Below are 19,748 nucleotides of genomic sequence, written 5' to 3'. Positions count from 1 at the left end.
GGGCAGGTAAGAGAATAACATAAATAAACTGCAGGCAGACCTACATGGACTCCAAGAATGTTACAACAAGTGGCTGTTTGAATTAAACCTAAATAATATAATCCCAGACTACGAGAGATCTACATCCTTAAGTCTGATTGTACTCAGACTGAGAATGATGGCGCCCCTGAAGAAGACATGAGACCTGATGGACTACCAACACGGGTCAGTGTGGGGAACTTCCGGCCTTACAAACGTTCTAGTGTCTTACCACAAAGTGTACATGTACACTGTACAGTACTGTGTACATGTACAGTGTACAGTACTGTGTACATGTACAGTGTACAGTACTGTGTACATGTACAGTGTACAGTACTGTGTACATGTACAGTGTACAGTACTGTGTACATGTACAGTGTACAGTACTGTGTACATGTACAGTACTGTGTACATGTACAGTACTGTGTACATGTACAGTGTACAGTACTGTGTACATGTACAGTGTACAGTACTGTGTACATGTACAGTGTACAGTACTGTGTACATGTACAGTGTACAGTACTGTGTACATGTACAGTGTACAGTACTGTGTACATGTACAGTGTACAGTACTGTGTACATGTACAGTGTACAGTACTGTGTACATGTACAGTGTACAGTACTGTGTACATGTGCAACATCTGGATATCTTTAATTTGTAGACTTTTGCCAACCAGTGACTTTATGAACACAATACAAGGATATGATGTGAAGGCTAGATTTATATACACGAGATGAGGTAATCAGTCCCTCAGCTGAGGTACACAACGAGTACACAAGGGCAAAGTTCGAAGTTAATGGTACAGTTGTGTGTGTGTGTGTGCATATATACAGTCACAAAGTGGCATACACACACACACACACACATATACACACACACACACACACACACACACACACACACACACACACACACACACACACACACACACACACACACACACTTCCACATTTTTTACAAAATATATAAAAATAAACTCAAATAATCTTACAGTAATACATTAGGTCACATATAATTATGAGACGTAAGGTTTGCAACTTTAGGGAAAGAGGGGAGAAGAGGGGAAGGGGAGAGGAGGAAGAAGGGAGGGGAGAGAAAAGAGAGAAAGAGGGAGAGAGGAGGTGGGGGGAGGAAGGATAGAGTGAGGGATAGTAATGGATATAGATAAATGGAGGATACGGATAATGAATAAGGAAGGAGAATTAGACAGACAAGAAAAATGCGAAAAGAGAATAAAAGGGAAACGGAGCTAAAAGAAAGAGACCACCAAGAAATAACAGACAGGAAAAGGATTAACAGGAGTTAAATCAACATAACAGAACCAACAGGAATAGAAGAGAGAGAGAGGACTAAAGCCATCCAACAGGATAAACAGAAAGAGGACTAGAGTCAATAGGAGTAGAACGAGCAGGATAAACAGAAAGAGCAACAGAACCAACAGAAATGGAACTAATTCGAATAAACAGGAGAAAAAAAGCAATGCTAGAATCAACGGTAAAAGATTTAGTGGTATCACAATAAACAGAAGAAGAATCAACAGAAATAGAATAAACGGTAATAGAGTTAACAGTAAAAGAATCTACAGAAATACAATTAACCTAAACTGAATAAAAAAAGAAACAGAATCAACAATAACAGAATTACAATTAGCATAAACAACAGTAGTAGAATCAACATTAACAGAACCAACAGTAACAGAATCTACGAAAACTGAATCAACAGTAAAAGAATCAAGAGAAACAGAATGAATAGTAAGAGAATCAGCTGTAAGAGAATCAACAGTAAGAGAATCAACAGTAAGAGAATCAACAGTAAGAGAATCAACAGTAAGAGAATCAACAGTAAGAGAATCAACAGTAAGAGAATCAACAGTAAGAGAATCAACAGTAAGAGAATCAACAGTAAGAGAATCAACAGTAAGAGAATCAACAGTAAGAGAATCAACAGTAAGAGAATCAACAGTAAGAGAATCAACAGTAAGAGAATCAACAGTAAGAGAACCAACAGTAAGAGAATCAACGGTAAGAGAATCAACAGTAAGAGAATCAAAAGTAAGAGAATCAACAGTAAGAGAATCAACAGTAAGAGAATCAACAGTAAAAGAATCAACAGTAAGAGAATCAACAGTAAAAGAATCAACAGTAAAAGAATCAACAGTAAGAGAATCAACAGTAAGAGAATCAACAGTAAAAGAATCAACAGTAAGAGAATCAACAGTAAAAGAATCAACAGTAAAAGAATCAACAGTAGGAGAATCAACAGTAAGAGAATCAACAGTAAGAGAATCAACAGTAAGAGAATCAACAGTAAGAGAACCAACAGTAAGAGAATCAACAGTAGAAGAATCAACAGTAAAAGAATCAACAGTAAAAGAATCAACAGTAAGAGAATCAACAGTAAGAGAATCAACAGTAAGAGAATCAACAGTAAGAGAATCAACAGTAAGAGAATCAACAGTAAAAGAATCAACAGTAAGAGAATCAACAGTAAGAGAATCAACAGTAAGAGAATCAACAGTAAAAGAATCAACAGTAAAAGAATCAACAGTAAAAGAATCAACAGTAAGAGAATCAACAGTAAAAGAATCAACAGAAAGAGAATCAACAGTAAGAGAATCAACAGTAAGAGAATCAACAGTAAAAGAATCAACAGTAAAAGAATCAACAGTAAGAGAATCAACAGTAAGAGAATCAACAGTAAGAGAATCAACAGTAAAAGAATCAACAGTAAGAGAATCAACAGTAAGAGAATCAACAGTAAGAGAATCAACAGTAAAAGAATCAACAGTAAAAGAATCAACAGTAAAAGAATCAACAGTAAGAGAATCAACAGTAAGAGAATCAACAGTAAAAGAATCAACAGTAAAAGAATCAACAGTAAAAGAATCAACAGTAAGAGAATCAACAGTAAGAGAATCAACAGTAAGAGAATCAACAGTAAGAGAATCAACAGTAAGAGAACCAACAGTAAGAGAATCAACAGTAAAAGAATCAACAGTAAGAGAATCAACAGTAAAAGAATCAACAGTAAGAGAATCAACAGTAAGAGAATCAACAGTAAGAGAATCAACAGTAAGAGAATCAACAGTAAGAGAATCAACAGTAAAAGAATCAACAGTAAAAGAATCAACAGTAAGAGAATCAACAGTAAGAGAATCAACAGTAAGAGAATCAACAGTAAAAGAATCAACAGTAAGAGAATCAACAGTAAGAGAATCAACAGTAAGAGAATCAACAGTAAAAGAATCAACAGTAAAAGAATCAACAGTAAGAGAATCAACAGTAAGAGAATCAACAGTAAGAGAATCAACAGTAAAAGAATCAACAGTAAGAGAATCAACAGTAAGAGAATCAACAGTAAGAGAATCAACAGTAAAAGAATCAACAGTAACAGAATCAACAGTAAGAGAATCAACAGTAAGAGAATCAACAGTAAGAGAATCAACAGTAAGAGAATCAACAGTAAGAGAATCAACAGTAAGAGAATCAACAGTAAGAGAATCAACAGTAAGAGAATCAACAGTAAGAGAATCAACAGTAAGAGAATCAACAGTAAGAGAATCAACAGTAAGAGAATCAACAGTAAGAGAATCAACAGTAAGAGAATCAACAGTAAGAGAATCAACAGTAAGAGAATCAACAGTAAGAGAATCAACAGTAAGAGAATCAACAGTAAGAGAATCAACAGTAAGAGAATCAACAGTAAGAGAATCAACAGTAAGAGAATCAACAGTAAGAGAATCAACAGTAAGAGAATCAACAGTAAGAGAATCAACAGTAAGAGAATCAACAGTAAGAGAATCAACAGTAAGAGAATCAACAGTAAGAGAATCAACAGTAAGACAATCAACAGTAAGAGAATCAACAGTAAGAGAATCAACAGTAAAAGAATCAACAGTAAAAGAATCAACAGTAAGAGAATCAACAGTAAGAGAATCAACAGTAAGAGAATCAACAGTAAGAGAATCAACAGTAAGAGAATCATGCAAAATTAAAACCTCCATAAGAAGAGAAAGAAGAGAAAATAATAGATAGGAACGAGGGGAAGAATGGGAGGCAAGAAGATTTAGGAGAGGGGAAGGAGGAGGAGAAGAAGGAATTAGAAAGAGGGTAGGCGTGAGTAAATGGGCTTAGAAAGAGAGGGGAAAGTGAATGAAAGGGGTGGGAGGAGGAGGAATGGAGAGAGGGGAGAACTGGGGAAGAACAGAATCGAGGAGCTGGAGGAGGAGGAGGAGGAGGAGGGTGGTGTTGGAGGGGAGAGTGAGGGAGGGGAGGAGAGTGAGGGAGGGGAGGAGAGTGAGTGAGGGGAGTGAGTAGTGGTGCTTCACCAACAGTCACGTGTGTACCAGGACAGAGGGCAGACGTGATCGTGTGCTATAGACAGAGGGGAAGAGTCTAGTGTTTCTGCTGTCTAAAGTCACTCTCCCCTCACTCTCTTTCTCTCTCTTCCTCTCTCTTTCCTCTCTCTTCCCTCCCCCCCCTCACAGTCACCTCCTCTTTCCCCTCACCACAAAACAGAAACTCAAAAAATATCGCTCTTTAAACTTTTTCCCTCAGGAAAAAAATATTGAATCCTGACCTTTATATATATATATATATCAAGACGATGGAGACACAAGTTATTTGAACTACGAAGCAGGTCAGTGAAGTGAGCTTTATAAACTTATATATATATATATATATATATATATATATATATATATATATATATATATATATATATATATATATATATATATATATATATATATATATATATATATATATATATATATATATATATATATATATATATATATATATATATATATATATATATATATGTCCACCTTATATACTTTTTCTCCAAGGTTGATGGACTGACTTTTATCATCTTAATTTCATTACTACTGTTGCCTCTGTATTTGACTGAAGAAGTCTACTGTGTAGGCGAAACGTTTCCTCAATAAAGATACCCAACTGTTGCACATGTGTCTTAATCTTCAACATTTATATAACAATTGCAAGTTAGATGGTAGCACATAATCACTACTGGAGATCAGAATTATCGAGGATCAACGAGAGAATATAAAGCAACTCGGTAAACTTATCGATATATTGATAACTGAGACACTTGGGTATTTTTATTGTGCAAACATTTCGCTCACACTAATGAAGCCACTGTGTGGAGAAACGTCCTCATAGATACCCAGGTGTAGCACTTATGTCTAATTTATCAATTTGTCGGTTCTCTGAACCATTTGTCTATATTCCTCGTAAGGTTATTTAGTGTCTTCCAGCCGACACACCACTGAATAAGCCGCCGCTGCCCTTCCAGGAGTACAAGTCACTCTTCCCACTGACTGTACTCGCCTTGTTTTTACACTCCAGTCTAATGCTCCTGGTGAGAATCTAGACAAGACAAATCTCTAACTTCTAGAGGATGGAAACCAGGAGCTGTGACACTAATACCCCACCAAGGTTTCTGCGTCCTTCTCTGCCCCCGGTTCCTCTCTGTTGCGATGCTCTCCAGCATCCTCCAGTCCCAGGCTGGAAGAGTACCGCGCCCTTTTAAAGTCCATGCAAGAAAATGTGCTTAACCTTGCCCTGGACCAAACTGGCAGAGAACCTTTATCTGGACCAGACATAGTGGCAGCGAGCCTTTATCTGGACCAGACAAAGTGGCAGCGAGCCTTTATCTGGACCAGATATAGTGGCAGCGAGCCTTTATCTAGACCAGTTATAGTGGCAGCGAGCCTTTATCTGGACCAGTTATAGTGGCAGCGAGCCTTTATCTGGACCAGACAAAGTGGCAGCGAGCCTTTATCTGGACCAGATATAGTGGCAGCGAGCCTTTATCTGGACCAGTTATAGTGGCAGCGAGCCTTTAACTGGACCAGTTATAGTGGCAGCGAGCCTTTATCTGGACCAGTTATAGTGGCAGCGAGCCTTTAACTGGACCAGTTATAGTGGCAGCGAGCCTTTAACTGGACCAGCTATAGTGGCAGCGAACTACACTTCCAGTCACATTAACTGCTACATTTATTCGAGGACATGTGTCAACATGTTTATTTCGTTTACACAATTACGTAACTTGAAAAACAAAATCACTAAATAATGAATTTCCCTTTGATTTTATTAATGATATTAAATTCATAACAATAAATTTACCCGCTCGACACATGTTAAAAATGATGACACACTCCTCCGGTTAATTCCTTGAGTGCATGAACCGTCGTACGTCGGATTTTAAGCAGTCACGTTCCTGTGCGACTTGTCGTACGTCAGGGGATGACATGGCTGACTTCAAGGATTATTATCTCCCATATGTATGATAATAAATCATACTGGACAATTTCAGTGAGTGAACTCTTCATTCTTGGCTAGTTAATATCCGATATTTGAAGCCGATAATATCATACGTAATAGAGGGGCTGTGAACATGTTTTTACAGAGGTAATATAACATTCCCAAGGGGTAAATATAACGTGATACTCCCGTGTCATTAACAAATATTCCCACTTATCAGGGAGGCGGTGTCTGTCTAGCCAGGCCCAGAAGTGCCTTAACTAACTGTGCACCGCGAGTCATCCACAGCAAACAAATTATGTCTGATTGGTTAATTTGTCAGTGCTGTGGGGGTTAATGTATCATACCAAGGGTTAAATTAGCCTTTCTAGAGTGGCTGATTTATCATACTAGAATTTTTAACACAGCCTACTCACTGGATTAACAAGTTAACCCTCAGGTTAATATGGTACACACGAGAATGTTAATATACCATAGTCGAGAGGTTAATTTATATTACTTGAGCGTGATAATGTGTCTAACTGAATGAGTTAATGTGTCACAATCAGAATGGGGATACATCATAATTTAGGGGTTAATGTGTGGCACTGCAGGAGGTAAATATATCACTGTCGTGGGGATTAACGTCGTGACAAGCTCACGTGGAGGTACCCCTGGACGGGTCTTGGTCTGGGTCTTCTCCGTACGGTGACCCAATAGTGTCTCCCAAAGGGGTGTCGGAGTTCGTTCAAGGTGTAATACCCTTGACAGCCCTATTGTGGGGGCAGCCCTATGACAGGGGCAGCCCTATGACAAAGGCACGGTGAGTCTTATTCAGGCTATGTGTAGTACCGTTGACAGCCCTATGATAGGGCAGCCCTGAACGTCGTGACAATAGGCTGATGTACTGTACTCGAGGTTCGGTTATTTGTTTAAACTCTTGACCCTACATTCTAGATGCTGAACGGTAGGCCTACGGAAGGAAGAAGGGGTGGGAAATATTCACGAGTATTCACCTGTGGGTCAAAGAATGAGGTGATCACGTTGAAGTGAACTTTCAGGTGGTCAGGTCAGGTCAAGCTAGGTCAGGTCTTCTTCAAAAATGATCAGAGTGTTAAGGTTCCTCAGCAATATCCGGATTAGTTGTAAATTGTTCCAACAAAAGCGTTGTTCACGCTGCTGTATTGTTCCAGTCACGGTAATGTTCCAGCCACGATGTTGTGACGACCACGATATTGTTGTCACAGCCACGGTAGTGCTCCAGTCACTGTAGTGTTGCAACCACAGTATAGCTGGAACCACAGTATTGTTGGAGTCACGTTATTGTTGGAGCAACGGTAATGATCCAGTCACTGTATTGTAGCTGTCACAGTATCGTTGGAGCAACGGTAATGATCCAGTCACTGTATTGTAGCTGTCACAGTATCGTTGGAGCAACGGTAATGATCCAGTCACTGTATTGTAGCTGTCACAGTATCGTTGGAGCAACGGTAATGATCCAGTCACTGTATTGTAGCTGTCACAGTATCGTTGGAGCAACGGTAATGATCCAGTCACTGTATTGTAGCTGTCACAGTATCGTTGGAGCAACGGTAATGATCCAGTCACTGTATTGTAGCTGTCACAGTATCGTTGGAGCAACGGTAATGATCCAGTCACTGTATTGTAGCTGTCACAGTATCGTTGGAGCAACGGTAATGATCCAGTCACTGTATTGTAGCTGTCACAGTATCGTTGGAGCCACGGTAATGATCCAGTCACTGTATTGTAGCTGTCACAGTATCGTTGGAGCAACGGTAATGATCCAGTCACTGTATTGTAGCTGTCACAGTATCGTTGGAGCAACGGTAATGATCCAGTCACTGTATTGTAGCTGTCACGGTATCGTTGGAGCAACGGTAATGATCCAGTCACTGTATTGTAGCTGTCACAGTATCGTTGGAGCAACGGTAATGATCCAGTCACTGTATTGTAGCTGTCACAGTATCGTTGGAGCAACGGTAATGATTCAGTCACTGTATTGTAGCTGTCACGGTATCGTTGGAGCCACGGTAATGATCCAGTCACTGTATTGTAGCTGTCACAGTATCGTTGGAGCAACGGTAATGATCCAGTTACTGTATTGTAGCTGTCACAGTATCGTTGGAGCAACGGTAATGATCCAGTCACTGTATTGTAGCTGTCACAGTATCGTTGGAGCAACGGTAATGATCCAGTCACTGTATTGTAGCTGTCACAGTATCGTTGGAGCAACGGTAATGATCCAGTCACTGTATTGTAGCTGTCACAGTATCGTTGGAGCAACGGTAATGATCCAGTCACTGTATTGTAGCTGTCACAGTATCGTTGGAGCAACGGTAATGATCCAGTCACTGTATTGTAGCTGTCACAGTATCGTTGGAGCCACGGTAATGATCCAGTCACTGTATTGTAGCTGTCACAGTATCGTTGGAGCAACGGTAATGATCCAGTCACTGTATTGTAGCTGTCACAGTATCGTTGGAGCAACGGTAATGATCCAGTCACTGTATTGTAGCTGTCACGGTATCGTTGGAGCAACGGTAATGATCCAGTCACTGTATTGTAGCTGTCACAGTATCGTTGGAGCAACGGTAATGATCCAGTCACTGTATTGTAGCTGTCACAGTATCGTTGGAGCAACGGTAATGATTCAGTCACTGTATTGTAGCTGTCACGGTATCGTTGGAGCCACGGTAATGATCCAGTCACTGTATTGTAGCTGTCACAGTATCGTTGGAGCAACGGTAATGATCCAGTTACTGTATTGTAGCTGTCACAGTATCGTTGGAGCAACGGTAATGATCCAGTCACTGTATTGTAGCTGTCACAGTATCGTTGGAGCAACGGTAATGATCCAGTCACTGTATTGTAGCTGTCACAGTATCGTTGGAGCAACGGTAATGATCCAGTCACTGTATTGTAGCTGTCACAGTATCGTTGGAGCAACGGTAATGATCCAGTCACTGTATTGTAGCTGTCACAGTATCGTTGGAGCCACGGTAATGATCCAGTCACTGTATTGTAGCTGTCACAGTATCGTTGGGGCAACGGTAATGATCCAGTCACTGTATTGTAGCTGTCACAGTATCGTTGGAGCAACGGTAATGATCCAGTCACTGTATTGTAGCTGTCACAGTATCGTTGGAGCCACGGTAATGATCCAGTCACTGTATTGTAGCTGTCACAGTATCGTTGGAGCAACGGTAATGATCCAGTCACTGTATTGTAGCTGTCACAGTATCGTTGGAGCAACGGTAATGATCCAGTCACTGTATTGTAGCTGTCACAGTATCGTTGGAGCAACGGTAATGATCCAGTCACTGTATTGTAGCTGTCACAGTATCGTTGGAGCAACGGTAATGATCCAGTCACTGTATTGCAGCAGTCACAGTACCGTTAGAGCCACGGTATTGTTGGAGCCACGGTAATGATCCAATCACAGTATCGTTGGAGCCACGGTATTGCAACATATTCCCTTATTAATGTTATTCCCCGTGTCCTGGCAGTGAGTCAGTCTGGGATCAAGGCTGGTAAATATCGGCTTATATCGCAATACCGCAGATTACGTCACAACAGTTTATAGCGTACACACTCTCAAAATTTTGAGTTCTGGAAAATGACAGACTCGAAGGACACAGACAGCCTCAACCAGAGCTCTATACGGTTCAGAAAATATTTTTTGATTTCGTAATTGAGAGCTTACATGTATTTTATTTTTGATACTTTTGGTTTATATACCAAAGATATCATCATGGAAGAGCAGTGTTTGGTCTGGTGTAAGTGTGTTGTGGTCTGGTGTAAGTGTGTTGTGGTCTGGTGTAAGTGTGTTGTGGTCTGGTGTAAGTGTGTTGTGGTCTGGTGTAAGTGTGTTGTGGTCTGGTGTAAGTGTGTTGTGGTCTGGAGTAAGTGTGTTGTGGTCTGGAGTAAGTGTGTTGTGGTCTGGTGTAAGTGTGTTGTGGTCTGGTGAATAAGTGTGTTGTGGTCTGGTGTAAGTGTGTTGTGGTCTGGAGTAAGTGTGTTGTGGTCTGGAGTAAGTGTGTTGTGGTCTGGTGTAAGTGTGTTGTGGTCTGGAGTAAGTGTGTTGTGGTCTGGTGTAAGTGTGTTGTGGTCTGGTGTAAGTGTGTTGTGGTCTGGTGTAAGTGTGTTGTGGTCTGGAGTAAGTGTGTTGTGGTCTGGAGTAAGTGTGTTGTGGTCTGGTGTAAGTGTGTTGTGGTCTGGAGTAAGTGTGTTGTGGTCTGGAGTAAGTGTGTTGTGGTCTGGAGTAAGTGTGTTGTGGTCTGGAGTAAGTGTGTTGTGGTCTGGTGTAAGTGTGTTGTGGTCTGGTGTAAGTGTGTTGTGGTCTGGAGTAAGTGTGTTGTGGTCTGGTGTGTGTTGTGGTCTGGTGTAAGTGTGTTGTGGTCTGGAGTAAGTGTGTTGTGGTCTGGTGTAAGTGTGTTGTGGTCTGGTGTAAGTGTGTTGTGGTCTGGTGTAAGTGTGTTGTGGTCTGGAGTAAGTGTGTTGTGGTCTGGAGTAAGTGTGTTGTGGTCTGGAGTAAGTGTGTTGTGGTCTGGTGTAAGTGTGTTGTGGTCTGGAGTAAGTGTGTTGTGGTCTTGATTGTTTTGTGGTCTTGAGTAAGTGTGTTGTGGTCTGGAGTGTGTTGTGGTCTGGTGTAAGTGTGTTGTGGTCTGGAGTAAGTGTGTTGTGGTCTGGAGTAAGTGTGTTGTGGTCTGGGGTAAGTGTGTTGTGGTCTGGAGTAAGTGTGTTGTGGTCTGGAGTAAGTGTGTTGTGGTCTGGAGTAAGTGTGTTGTGGTCTGGAGTAAGTGTGTTGTGGTCTGGAGTAAGTGTGTTGTGGTCTGGAATAAGTTTGTTGTGGTCTGGAGTAAGTTTGTTGTTGTCTGGATTGTGTTGTGGTCTGGAGTAAGTGTGTTGTGGTCTGGAGTGTGTTGTGGTCTGGAGTAAGTGTGTTGTGGTCTGGAGTAAGTGTGTTGTGGTCTGGAGTAAGTGTGTTGTGGTCTGGAGTAAGTGTGTTGTGGTCTGGAGTAAGTGTGTTGTGGTCTGGAGTAAGTGTGTTGTGGTCTGGAGTAAGTGTGTTGTGGTCTGGAGTAAGTGTGTTGTGGTCTGGAGTAAGTGTGTTGTGGTCTGGAGTAAGTGTGTTGTGGTCTGGAGTAAGTGTGTTGTGGTCTGGAGTAAGTGTGTTGTGGTCTGGAGTAAGTGTGTTGTGGTCTGGAGTAAGTGTGTTGTGGTCTGGAGTAAGTGTGTTGTGGTCTGGAGTAAGTGTGTTGTGGTCTGGAGTAAGTGTGTTGTGGTCTGGAGTAAGTGTGTTGTGGTCTGGAGTAAGTGTGTTGTGGTCTGGAGTAAGTGTGTTGTGGTCTGGAGTAAGTGTGTTGTGGTCTGGAGTAAGTGTGTTGTGGTCTGGAGTAAGTGTGTTGTGGTCTGGAGTAAGTGTGTTGTGGTCTGGAGTAAGTGTGTTGTGGTCTGGGTAAGTGTGTTGTGGTCTGGAGTAAGTGTGTTGTGGTCTGGGGTAAGTGTGTTGTGGTCTGGATTGTGTTGTGGTCTGGAGTAAGTGTGTTGTGGTCTGGGGTAAGTGTGTTGTGGTCTGGTCTGGAGTAAGTGTGTTGTGGTCTGGAGTAAGTATGGTGTGGTCTGGAGTAAGTGTGTTGTGGTCTGGAGTAAGTGTGTTGTGGTCTGGGTAAGTGTGTTGTGGTCTGGAGTAAGTGTGTTGTGGTCTGGGGTAAGTGTGTTGTGGTCTGGAGTAAGTGTGTTGTGGTCTGGAGTAAGTGTGTTGTGGTCTGGAGTAAGTGTGTTGTGGTCTGGAGTAAGTGTGTTGTGGTCTGGATTGTGTTGTGGTCTGGAGTAAGTGTGTTGTGGTCTGGAGTAAGTGTGTTGTGGTCTGGAGTAAGTGTGTTGTGGTCTGGAGTAAGTTTGTTGTGGTCTGGAGTAAGTGTGTTGTGGTCTGGAGTAAGTGTGTTGTGGTCTGGAGTAAGTGTGTTGTGGTCTGGAGTAAGTTTGTTGTGGTCTGGAGTAAGTGTGTTGTGGTCTGGATTGTGTTGTGGTCTGGAGTAAGTGTGTTGTGGTCTGGAGTAAGTTTGTTGTGGTCTGGAGTAAGTGTGTTGTGGTCTGGAGTAAGTGTGTTGTGGTCTGGAGTAAGTTTGTTGTGGTCTGGAGTAAGTGTGTTGTGGTCTGGAGTAAGTTTGTTGTGGTCTGGAGTAAGTGTGTTGTGGTCTGGAGTAAGTGTGTTGTGGTCTGGAGTAAGTTTGTTGTGGTCTGGAGTAAGTGTGTTGTGGTCTGGAGTAAGTTTGTTGTGGTCTGGAGTAAGTGTGTTGTGGTCTGGAGTAAGTGTGTTGTGGTCTGGAGTAAGTTTGTTGTGGTCTGGATTGTGTTGTGGTCTGGAGTAAGTGTGTTGTGGTCTGGATTGTGTTGTGGTCTGGAGTAAGTGTGTTGTGGTCTGGAGTAAGTGTGTTGTGGTCTGGAACAAGTGTGTTGTGGTTTGGAGTAAGTGTGTTGTGGTCTGGATTGTGTTGTGGTCTGGATTGTGTTGTGGTCTGGAGTAAGTGTGTTGTGGTCTGGAGTAAGTGTGTTGTGGTCTGGAGTAAGTGTGTTGTGGTCTGGAACAAGTGTGTTGTGTTCTGGAACAAGTGTGTTGTGTTCTGGAACAAGTGTGTTGCGGTCTAGAGTGTGTTGTGTTCTGGAACAAGTGTGTTGTGTTCTGGAACAAGTGTGTTGCAGTCTAGAGTAAGTGTGTTGTGGTCTGGAACAGGTGTGTTGTGTTCTGGAACAAGTGTGTTGTGTTCTGGAACAAGTGTGTTGCGGTCTAGAGTGTGTTGTGGTCTGGAACAAATGTGTTGTGTTCTGGAACAAGTGTGTTGCGGTCTGGAACAAGTGTGTTGTGTTCTGGAACAAGTGTGTTGTGGTCTGGAGTGTGTTGTGACCTGGAGTAAGTGTATTGTGGTCTGGAACAAGTGTGTTGTGTTCTGGAACTAGAGTGTTGTGATCTGGAACAAGAGTGTTGTGATCTGGAACAAGAGTGTTGTGGCCTGGAACAGGTCTGTGACTCTCAGTGATCGTCAGGTTGCTTCCAGTCTCGTTGATCCACTATGCTTGCCACCTTGCCTTTGATTTCTGTTATTTGTTAAGTCTTATCTGCCCGTAGTGCGCCGCGTCCTAGTGATATTCTTTTGTGTCTAACAAAATTTTAATGTAAACTATGGCGAACACTGCAAGCTTTCTGGATTGCATGAGGGCACCTAACTGAAACGATATTCCGATGCTGGTTGAAGGGGGATGCTGGTTGAAGGGGGATGCTGGTTGAAGGGGGATGCTGGTTGAAGGGGGATGCTGGTTGAAGGGGGATGCTGGTTGAAGGGGGATGCTGGTTGAAGGGGGATGCTGGTTGAAGGGGGATGCTGGTTGAAGGGGGATGCTGGTTGAAGGGGGAGGCTGGTTGAAGGGGGATGCTGGTTGAAGGGGGATGCTGGTTGAAGGGGGATACTGGTTGAAGGGGGATGCTGGTTGAAGGGGGATGCTGGTGGTTAACTTACAGACCAGCGAAACTTGAAATACTAAATTCTTCTTAGAGCGAAACGTAGTTCGGCTACATTTCGCCTTTGTCTTCACAGTTGGGATCCTTGTCTTCAAAGTTCGGCTCTTTTGTCTTCAAAGTTGGGTTTTAAAGCCCGGTCTTGCAGCACATACATGCGTTAGAAATTGAATAAATGTGAGCCGAGGTTGAGCGTGGCTTCCAGAATTCAGCAAGCTAGACTCAGTGTGATTATTAAGTCATGTTACTGGAGAAGACAACACTAAAACAGTGTTACATGATAAGCAATTGCCAGAGCTAGGAGTGTGTTGCGACGGCATAACAAGTGTTGCGTTGTAGAACACTTGTAAGATGAACTATTGTTAACAGATGTTTGGCTGTAAAATACTTGTTACTTGACACACACACAGACACAGACACACACACACACACATACACACACACACACACACACACACACACACACACACACACACACACACACACACACACACACGGAGGATCGATCCTGGCGGTATTGATCTTAGGTTATACACTAGTTGGGTCACAACGTGATGACGGTGGTTAGCCAATTAGTCAGCAGCACCGTAGCCATGACAACTATGGTAATCATGGTGCATGGCGGAGGTGCCGCTTTATATGGTAATGGTAATGGTAGTGGTAGTGGTTATGGTGGCACTTGTGGTGCCTTTTTTTTGTAGTGGAGATGAGTATAGTGTTGTTGGAGGTGAGGGTTGTAGTGGTTGGGGTTGTGATGGTTGCTGTTGCAGTGGTTGTACTGGTGGTAATAACATTCCCGTGACATGCTTGTGATCGGTTTTAATAGTTCTACTCTAGCTCTGAGGCCGGATGTCCATAATAACACTTACCAGGCTGTTGCTACTTGCGTCCCACACACACACACACAGCCATAACAACCTGGCTAATCCGGAATGTATTGCAGGACCTGGTTCAGACTCCTTGCAAACTTGACTTCTTCGTTAACACCCCTGCTTCATGACTGCTTCATGACTGCTTCATGACTGACTAGTCATGAAGCAGGGATGTTGACATAGTCTACGGCCCTGCACGGGGTCTCCTGCCGTTCACGGGTTATATATCGTACTTCCTGCCATGTCTTCTCATGCAGTAAGCTACGGCAGTATGTGGACTGGGGAGCAGGTGCTGGTACTGTCCATGTGGATACTGTCTTGTATCACTCTTCACTATGTCGTAGAAACCATTACACCCACTTTGAGGAGTTCCCAGTTGTTAGATGTTGTATTAATTCTCTGCGGGTAGTAAACAATATTTTTTTTTTATTTTTTATTACATTACTTGCTCTACTCTCTCTCTCTCTCTCTCATTCTCTCTCTCTCTCTCTCTCTCTCTCTCTCTCTCTCTCTCTCTCTCTCTCTCTCTCTCTCTCTGTCTCTCTCCTGCCTTGTGAAGCACTGTGATCACATAACACTGGAAGACATCCAGGGGCTTGTTTACTACCATCACTGATTTTATTTCTCGTTTTGAAAATTTTGATACTGGAATCTATTATTTTCTGGTCTTCAAAACATTTACCTTGCTGTGCTCTATAACAGCCTGTTTGCCTTACTTTATCCCTGATAAGTCATGTATATGTTCCTTGTGTTCTAGGTGTTTCACCTGTGTTTTGTATCTTAACATTAGTTCTGAGTTGACTGTTCTTTCAGTATCTCAGAACTACTATTTATCGTCATAAAATAAAAATTTTTATCCTTCATCTGCTGAAAGTCCTCATTGATATCGGTTTAAAATTTATTTTAGTATCCTACTGAGGCGACTTTCATGGCTGTTTTGTTACTGTCTGCGTCTGCTATGAGGAAGACATTCCAGAATGGTGCTGGAATATTTTCCATGAAAGACCGCATTTTGTTTCGTTGGTAACCAGTCTTTGCCATCTGTTTACTGGAAATGATTATACTTTCACTTTTATACCCACTGGTCTCATTTAATGAGATAACACACCATGATCGCGTTCGTCATTGCTTGTGCAAAATCTGCTTTGGCTATTCTTTCATTGCCTCGGTACTTCTAATGCCTCGGTATTTTCAATGGCTCTGTATTCAGCGCCTCAGCTCTTCTTCCTGCCATGTTGACCTGGCGTCTAATCAAAGTCATTTTTGTGTCCTACAAGAAGAAATACTAAGGACTGGACACTACGACACAGCTCTGCCTCTGTAGCTTCAAAGTACGGAAGACAAGGTGGCCCTACCAGCATAGTTCTGCTCCTGTAGATACAAATGTTGAAGAAGGGACACCACGAGCACAGCTCTGACCTGTAGCTACAAGTACGGTCAAACCCAACATATGCTGAGAACCCAACAACACACGATCAAACCCAACATACGTTGAGAACCCAACAACACACGATCAGACCCAACACACGCTGAGAACCCAACAACACACGATCAGACCCAACACACGCTGAGAACCCAACAACACACGATCAAACCCAACACACGCTGAGAACCCAACAACACATGATCAGACCCAACACACGCTGAGAACCCAACAACACACGATCAGACCCAACACACGCTGAGAACCCAACAACACACGATCAAACCCAACAGAAGATCAAAACCCAAAACTAACCACCTGACAACACAAACTTATCACAACACCGCCAGGGGGACAATAATGTCTGCTGGAGCAATGCCTTCTTAAGATTAATTGGAACACAAGCCAACACAAAGGTTATATGTCACCAGGAACGCCCCTGTGATGTCCACACTTACACTTGTGGTATAACAAATTACACACTATGTGATCAAGAGCATTAAATTAAAGAAAAAAATATGCGAATTATGTGTCACTCCGACACGGTGAGGACAAGAATTTTTTTTCTTAAAGATGTAGTAATAACAGTGCGTCTGGATTGTAAGTGGATGGGTGACCAGCCCAGACATGACGAACAGCTGCGTGTATACATATATGTGTACATATATGTGTACGTATATACACAGGAATTTGTATCTGTTAATATGAGTAAAATATGTAAAACTGGTCAGTTAGCATGAACTTATTTAAAATTAAGTTTTTTCTATAATTTTTCTCTTATACGTTTAAAGATATATTTTTTCATTTATGTTAATGTAAAAATTAATAATTTTGTACCAAAAGAACCTTAGAAAACTTACCTAACCTTATTATAACAAGAGTAATTTAATTTAGCCTAATCCAACTAAATATATTTTAAATAAGTTTGCAAAATTTAATAATAAACAAAAACAATGATTTTTTTTTGTTAGCTCCAGAATGATTTTTGCGAAATTATTGCATACACAAATTTTCACTTACCTTATTCGGCAAGAAGAGCGTTGCTATTTAAGCCAAAATCGCAAGTTTTACCCTACATATGCTTTATGATTGATTCTTTCAGGATTGCGTGGTCCTGTGGGTTCGAGCTTCACGTGTGGTTTTCCCTCACCACGAGGCGAGACAAAACGACATGGGTTCGAATCCTCGGCTAGTCGCAGTGTTATTGTTGATTCAATACCATTCGTTCGTGGTTACAATAATATATATATATATATATATACATATATATATATATATATATATATATATATATATATATATATATATATATATATATATATATATATATATATATATATATTCTTGCAATTATCCATGACACTGCTAGTAAAGATATTCTTCTTTAATTGTACTTCCTGTTACTGTCTGTTAAAGCTTTCACTCTTTAAACACGAGACTTTTTGCTACTGTATCACGAAGGTGACTGTAACAGTGACTGTAACAGTGACTGTAACATTGATTGTAACATTGACTGTAACAGTGACTGTAACACTGACTGTAACACAAAAATTTCACCGATGTTGTTGCTAACAGATAATGAAAGAAGAGAATACAAAATAAGGAATACAGAATTCACAATATGTTGCACATGATTTGTAATACCTTATATAACTGTGTTACAAATAGTGTAACACACACACACATACACACACACACACACACACACACACACGCACACACACACACACACACACATTACAATGAGTTTCGGAGATATTTTAACCACTTTATAATCAAGAACACAACCCGGAGTTAATTCTAGCCACCCGCCTCATCTCGTTTCCATAACCCATACATAACAACACAGCATCCTCTCTTTCTCTCCCGCTCACTAAAAAAAAAAAAATATTTATAAGGGGCTACTGGCCCACCGACGTTAAACCTTCATTAATACATATTTTGGAAAAAAAGGTAAATCCCTGACCTTGAAAAGGAGCAATGTGGAATGTACAAAAAAAAGGAATGATAACAAGTTTATTGTCCTCTTTTTTTTAGGCTGTTTTTTTAACCTTAAATTAACAGCTTCGAGGACAGATAAATGGATTCGGGATTTTTTTTTCTCTCTGCCAGGAAATGAATAAAGTAAAAAAAATAAGGTTGATTGTTGGAAATGGTCGGGAAATTTGAAGGCTGGAGGTGTGTACTGTGTAATTTACGAGGCTACTGGAAGGTCAGTGTAGATTCTTGTGTGTTTTATGTAGCGGAATGTTATGTGGGGTGTGTGAGGTGTAATAGTGTGAGGGAGGGAGAGAAAGAGAGAGAGATAGATAGATAGATAGATAGATACATAGATAGATAGATAGATAGATAGATAGATAGATAGATAGATAGATAGAGATAGAGAGAGAGAGAGAGAGAGAGAGAGAGAGAGAGAGAGAGAGAGAGAGAGAGAGAGAGAGAGAGAGAGAGAGAGAGAGAGAGAGAGAGAGAGAGAGAGAGAGAGAGAGAGAGAGAGAGAGAGAGAGAGAGAGAGAGAGAGAGAGAGAGAGAGAGAGAGAGAGAGAGAGAGAGAGAGAGAGAGAGAGAGAGAGGGAGAGGAATAAAATACTGACAAGTTGTACAGACACGAAAGGAGAACACACACTGTGTTAAGAAAACGTTTCGCCCAGTGGCCAGGTTTTCAAGTCTACAGTGAGTATTTAAGAAATTCCCAGGCAGAGTGGGGAGCACATGACGTGTGTGACCGCGGCAGCTGGACCAGCATAAAGGTCAAACTCACAGACTTGACCTTTGCACTTGTTGACAAGTTCAGTCCACCCACACCTCTCCAACGCTCCTCACGCCCCCTACACATAAGCTTTCAAAGGCGGAGCCAGGAGCTGAGACTCAACCACTTCCCCTTCCGCGAAGGCACAACTCGATAAGTACACACACACACTGACCACCGTGTAGGACACTCAGTGATCAATACACTCACAGTGTTTACCTTTCAACGGCCGTTTCTTAAAACCTCTTTTCCTTTCCTTCGTGTAAAACTTGTTTACCTGACCCTCTGTTTTCTTCGTTACTGCCTTCGTTGTGTTATTTGTATGTCTCTTGGCTTGATGATGGTCCGGGATGGTTCGAAATATCTTGTAAAGTCTTCTCTCCTAAGTCTGGTTTACTTGTGAAACAACACTGGTCAGAGAATTGAGTGACGTCGAAATTTAATTCAGTACCACATACAAAGTACATGGGAGACAGAGGGAACTAGAAGCCATAAGTGAAAGTGGGAGAAATCTGAAATACTTCCTCGATATGCAAAATGCTCGTCCAACACAACATCCAGTATCTGGTCCTTGATTAGAGGAGGTTAAACATACACTGACAACAAAGAAATGAGTGAAATACTTAAGTCCTGGTAGGATTCAGTGTTCAGTGAGACGCTAATCGCCCTTAATAGACTGACAACCCAAATGACTTCACGAATGAGACACAAAATGCTCCAGTCATCTCACTAATCCCTAATCTCTAACTCCTCTCGACTTCGATGAAGCCACTGACTGCATGCCCATGCACTCTGCCCCATGCCCAGACTCATCGAACTCGATATTAATCACGAATTACAAGAAACCCTTGTTACGTGCCTTACATATTCTATAGAGAAGAA

The 19,748-nt window shown here is 41.6% G+C and overlaps 1 protein-coding gene across 1 annotated transcript in view; it reads left to right on the top strand.

Moving 5' to 3' along the window:
• The first annotated feature begins 4,520 nt into the window (after positions 1-4,520).
• The window catches only part of LOC128692652 (uncharacterized), a 140,351-nt gene continuing 125,123 nt past the window's right edge, over positions 4,521-19,748 (top strand). Inside the window, exon 1 of the mRNA XM_070089922.1 lies at positions 4,521-4,657. The gene's annotated coding sequence lies outside the window, so the exon portion shown is untranslated. The remainder of the gene's footprint in view (positions 4,658-19,748) is intronic.

This window comes from Cherax quadricarinatus, chromosome 30, assembly GCF_038502225.1.
Source record: "Cherax quadricarinatus isolate ZL_2023a chromosome 30, ASM3850222v1, whole genome shotgun sequence".
NCBI lineage: Eukaryota > Metazoa > Arthropoda > Malacostraca > Decapoda > Parastacidae > Cherax > Cherax quadricarinatus.
Note: the sequence above shows the minus strand (reverse complement) of the source record. Positions and strands in the feature narration are given on the sequence as shown.